Genomic DNA, 6,002 nt, shown 5'->3' on the forward strand with positions numbered 1-6,002 from the left:
ATCTTAAATAATCAAACCTTTTCTGCCAGCCATTGGGAAAACTCCTAGATTTGGAGTTGAAAGGATCCCCGGGTCAGCTGAGCCCCTGGGCCTTCAGTCAAGGTAACCAAGCCCCAGCATGAGCTCATCCAGGTGGGTAGGTTTCAGACCAAGGTTTAATGCTGTGTGCATTCACACATCAAAACTATAGAAAGTCTAAGTTGCGCTGTGGACTTCCTTGAGGTCGGTCCACCCCAAGAGCTTGGGCTGCTCCAGACTCAGATGGAAGGAGGCAGCACCACTAGATACCAGAGGAGGGGTCTGAGGGGGTTTGTTTTCATTAATTGTTCTTCTTAAACTTGCCGTTGAAGTAGGGCACCCAGTCCAGAATCAGCCCCAGTCGGTGGCCCACATCAACCCCGTGGTACCTGCTGTGGGAATCCAGTTTCTGGCCAGCTTCTGGCAGTGTGGGCCCAGGAGTCTGCTTAGCCTCACGGTGCCAGCGTCCCAGCTCGGGGTGACCCTAGCCCCGGGGCCACCTGCTGAAACTAAACTCATCTTTAAGGCATGTTTATATTCATTGTTTTAATAATAATCTGCCACATTTGAACAACACTCCACAGTTTACAAAGTGTTTCCACGGTCATCTCACGTGGTCTTCATAGAAATCTCTGAGGTAGAACTGACACTGTTCCTTCTTCTTCAGGGTCTTCTCACACTTGCTGGTCCTTCTGCCTGGAATGCTTCCTCCACCCCCATTATTTGCCTGCATCACTCTCTGCCTCTTTCTTTGTCACTTCCTAAGAAGGCTGGCCCTGATCCTGCAGCCCAGGTTAGGAACCTGGTGTTACACACTCTCTTCACACAATGGTAGTTAAATAATTAGGTAATTACTTTATGACTGGCTCCCCCACTAGCTGAGGCTCCATGAGGACAGGGCTTTGTCGTACCTGTATATGTCACATACCACTGTGCCTGACACACTGTGGTGCTCATTATACATGTATATGTGTGTGTGTATGAATATCTATGCGTATATACGTATATGTATAAAATGAATGATTTTCACTTGATAGACGAGGAAATCAAAAGCCTACAGTCTAAGCCACTGTGGGAAGCTGTTTTGTTTGTTACCCACAGTAAGAAATTTATTATTCATCATGACCCCAGGAAACATGCATCCACACACACATACAATAGGGGTTAACTTAATGTGAACTAAGCACTGATATATTCTATTCTACTCAACTTGACTTCATTAAAAAATATTTAGTTCTAATCTATTTCATTTATTTCATGACCAATTAATGTGTGAACAACCTTGGCCTAAGTGACTTGCTCAAGGTCATCTTACTAGTATAGTGGTGGGATTGGGAGAATAATCCAGTATTTCCCATCTATGACTCTCTAGTGGGTTTCTTGCCCTAAGGCAAAACTATCACAAAAGTCTTGTGTCAGTTTTGGTAACCAAAGAACAAATTTGTTCTTTTGCTTTTCAGTCGCAGTTAAGGCAAGGCTGGTCTCACCATCTGTAGGCATTTCAATTTGGTTTGTCCAGATACCTTGGTTCTCTGCAATGCAGCTGTCCAGAAGGCTCTTCCTAGAAGCTCCAAAGGGAAAGATTTAGCCCTAATGGGTGGCACACCCAGACTTGCTGGAATTCTCATCCAAATTACACCAAACATGAACATATGGACAAAGGCGCATGGCATATTAAATGATTTACTGGGGTCAAAGATCAAGTCAATGGCAGACATCCTCAGGGTCTGCTAGGCTAAGACACAGGGAAGCCCCTGCTAGGCAGGGCCATCAGCCTGGACCTGGTCAGCCATCAGCCAGTTAATCTACAACGGCACCTTCTTTTCCTACCAGAGGGAGGTTTGACTTGAACTCCTGGGAGACCTGCCTTCTTGGAAGCTAGATTTCTCTGCTTCAGAGTCTAATTTAGCTGGTATTGGACTCAGAAAGCCTAGAGAAAGCTGAAACTTGTTTATTTGTTCTTTTATTCCTGGATTTATAACTTGACCTAATATACTGTATGTCTGTACATGTGTTGATCTCAAAAAATGTTTGAGCTTGCCTGCTTCTCAGGCCATGTTGGCAGGCAGCTGTTAAAGCCATCAGTGATGTTTGCTTCCAGTTACAAAAGAAAACATTCTCTATTTGGGGCTGTGTTGTTGTTTTTTTCTTTCCTGATTTAAAAGGGGGAAATATGTTTCCCAGTAGAGGTGTGGGCCCCCCCATCCCCTTCTAGGGCTAAGAATGACTAAGAAACCTTTTCGGCACACCTGGTTCATCATCTTTCTAATATTCAAACTCTTTTTCTCTCCCTGTGGAAGTATTCTTAGGGGATTTGGTTTAAAATTATTTGAGCAACTGAGCAGGTTTTCTCCCTTCCCTGAGGATACCAGTTTATGGTTCAACATCTCCCTTAAACTCTGGGGTGTTTTTAGCTCAGAAAGAGCCAGGTTGTATCCCATTATCAGGTGCACTGATGAAATAACTGCTGATGGGACCAAGAAAACATGAGTAATTCTAACCTCTGCCCAGAACCTTTGAAGGAATGCATAAACCCTGACCTTGCTTTGGTGCTTTGGAGAGACCATCTGGGGAAAACTTCATTTCCCAAAATATATATGAAATTGAGAGTTTCTCTGGCTGGGAAGTAGGAAAAACCATATGGCAAATGTGGGGTTTGCATATGCAAATATTTGTTTCCGAGAAAACGATTTAAACATGGTAAGTACACTCTTGAAGGACTGACCTGTAGCCTGGGGAAAAGCACGGGAGGAGACGGAGGTGGAGAAGAGTGAGGAATAGAGAAGCCAGACTTTAGCTGGGAAACAGGACACAGGGCAGGATGACTTGCTGGAAGTTGGAGGTGCCTTTGGAAGTGTCAGACCAAAGTTCAGTAACCAGTTGGAGGCAAGAGAGGCAGGGAAGTTTGAAAATGAGGAATGGGAGCCTGTAGGGAAGATGTGGCTGCCTAAATGAAAGAGGCTTGGAGGACAAAAAAAAAAAGACTTGACAAATAGTACCTCAGAGGAATCCAGGGATGGTTAGGATCCCTCAAAAGACAGCTTTGACTCAAAATCGAAGATGTGATCTGGGCCACTACATGAAAGGTCTCAGTAATCCCAGGATTTCTGACTACAGGACATAGTCAAGTTGAAATTGCTAAGCCACCAAGCTAATGTGCTAATCACCTGAACTGAATGACTCTAAGAAACAAGACTTTTAAATGGTATCTTTTTTAAAATTTCAGATTCCAATTGTTCATTCCCGGTATATAGGAAAGCAATTGGTTTTTGTATACTGACTTTCTAAGACGGAATCTCTCTCCATTTATTTAGATCTTCTTTTATTTCTTTCATCAGTGCTCTGTAGTTTTCTACATATAGATCCTGTACATGTTTTGTTAGATTTTATACCTAAGTATTTATATTTTTTGGTGCTATTGTAAATGGTATTTAAAAATAATTTCAAATCCCAATTGTTCATTGCTGGTCTCTAGGAAAGCATAAGAAACTAGACTTTTATCTTAACTGCCGTTTTGAGCTTGTACCCAAAGACACTCTTAGTGAGGGAAAGCTGGGGCAGGATGGGTCAGTAATCACAGCTGTCCCCCTCACCATCTTTCCCTCCTTCCTCACTCTGTAAATATTTGTTTATTTCATTTGACCGAGTTGATGTTATGCCAAAGAACTTCTAGGGAGGGGTGGGTACTGTTGAGAAATAAGGGAAAACGTGTAAGTCTTGAGGTTAAGATCTTTGGAGGAGAGATTTTTGAGGTCTTAGTGTTTGAGACAGAATGGTGGGTGTGGGAAAATTAGAGGTAGCAGCATCATGAAAAGGGAGAGAGGGCTTCACCAGACGACGTGGGTAAAAATGAAGGCATATTATGCCTGGCGTTATATGTAATAATCTACCAAAATAGTATGTGAATTGACATCAAACTCCCATTTTTGGCTCAGAGTAATTAGAGTATAATTAAGTCATTGCTGTGTTAACGTTTATGCTAATGTTGGTTTCAGAAAACAACCAGACTGCAAACATGAACAGTCTCTGTGTGACTTGGGGTTCGTTGCTGACTTGATGCTTGTTGCTTGTGACAAAGTGGGGCTTTCAGTGGAAACTGGGTTGAGAAAAATGAGAAGATTCTAGGGAGGGAAAAATTAGGAATTTGGGTTTAGCAGATACAAATGACTATACATAAAATAGATAAACAACAAAGTCCTCCTGTACAGCACAGGGAAGTATATTCAATATCTTGTAATAACCTATAATGAAAAAGAATAGGTAGATGTATATATAAAACTGAATCACTTTGCTGTACACCAGAAACTAACATAACATTGTAAATCAACTATACTTAAATTAAAAAAAATTTTTTTTTAATGAGAAGATTCTATCCCCAACCTTTTTATCCCCCAGTGCCTAGCAAGGTACCTGGGAAGTAGCTCTCAATACATGTATATTGAACAAATCTGGAAGCAACTCAGCAAATTTAACTTTAATGCCCATGTGTCCAAGGTGGGGGCAGGATAGAGATGAGTTTAAGCAACTGTTATTAACATAATCGAGGATAACAGTTAAATCAAGATTCATGTGGCTTTCAGGGATTTTTACTGACAACCGGTAAGACCGACACTCTGGACAGAAGGCAGTAGCTCTCTCAGTGACTGAGGTAGCTGAAGACATGGCTCTGCTTTGGTGTCTGTGGACTCATACCTTCCCTAAATCTGCAGAATGTCTGCTGAGCTGTCACAGAATGAAATGTGTAGCTAGGGAGATATGTTGGTGTGCTGGAGGACCATGTAGTGATAGGATGGCCCTTAGAATCTCTTCTAATCAGGATCACCTATGATTCCCTTGAGTGGAAGCCCTTGAGTCTTGAGGGGTGGTGCAGAAGGGCAACTAAGAGGTAGCAAGTGCAGTGGGGGAACCACTTCTTTTTTTAAAATTAATTAATTTATTTACTTGGCTGCGTCGGGTCTCAGTTGAGGCACATGGGATCTTTGTCGTGGCTCGCGCCATCTTTCATTGCGTTGCGAGGGCTCTCTAATTGAGGCGTGTGGGCTCAGTAGTGACGGGGTGGGCTTAGTTGCCCCATGACATGTGGGATCTTATTTCTACCAGGGATCGAACCCACATTCCCTGCCTTGAAAGGCAGATTCTTAACCTCTGAACCATCAGGGAAGTCCCAAGGGGGAACCATTTCTAAGAGGGCTGCTCTGAGTTGTGATTACTTGGTGTATAAGGGAAAGGACGTCTTCCCACCAAAGGCCCAGCTTTCATTCTGAGTCCCAGGGAAATAATTTACGCAAAGTTTTGACCTGGAACATTTCCCCAAGAACTGGCATATCATGTACATGTCTTTCATGCCTCTGAAAACACTAAATAAGTTTCTTTAGGTGGTTACTATACCCAAGAACACCACCATTTTCTTCTTAGGCAGGGACCTAAAATTCAATAATAATATTACTTCACAGAGGGACAAATGTCCATTAACAGTTAAATAAGGAGGTAGGTTTTATTGTGTGAGGTCAAGCGCATGAGCTTTGCAATCAGTCGAGTTGAGTTCAGTTTTCAGTTCTGCCATACACTAGCTTTGTGGCTTTTGACAAATCACTTGACCTCTCTGAGTCTGAGAAATAGGGATGATAATAACAATAATATCCATTTCGTTGACCTTATAGGTTGTTGTAAGCAGTAAAGTACTATTTTGATTATTGTTGGGGCACAATTGGTATCAGGACTCCCTGAAAATTGTCCCAGGAGAGAGTCCATTTAGAAGGATTGGCCTGCCGAATGAATAGTCTAGTCAAGGAGTGCTAAGAATTTTCACGGGAGGGCTTGAAACATGAATTTGCTTTGATGGGTGGGTGGGATTCGGATTCAAGAGAACTTTTCCAGAAAGAGAACAGGTGGGAGCAAATGCTCAGAGGCCAGGATAAACAAGATATTCATGTCACCTATCAAACACTCCCCGCAGGCTCTGCATTTCAACTTCTTTTACGTGC

At 42.5% G+C, this 6,002-nt stretch overlaps 1 pseudogene; it reads right to left on the reverse strand.

The window, feature by feature from the left end:
• Window positions 1-319: 319 nt before the first annotated feature.
• LOC132351069 (cytochrome b-c1 complex subunit 10-like) lies at window positions 320-537 on the reverse strand (annotated as a pseudogene).
• Window positions 538-6,002: the final 5,465 nt, after the last annotated feature.

The sequence above is a fragment of the Balaenoptera ricei genome, chromosome 16 (assembly GCF_028023285.1).
Source record: "Balaenoptera ricei isolate mBalRic1 chromosome 16, mBalRic1.hap2, whole genome shotgun sequence".
NCBI classification, from domain to species: domain Eukaryota; kingdom Metazoa; phylum Chordata; class Mammalia; order Artiodactyla; family Balaenopteridae; genus Balaenoptera; species Balaenoptera ricei.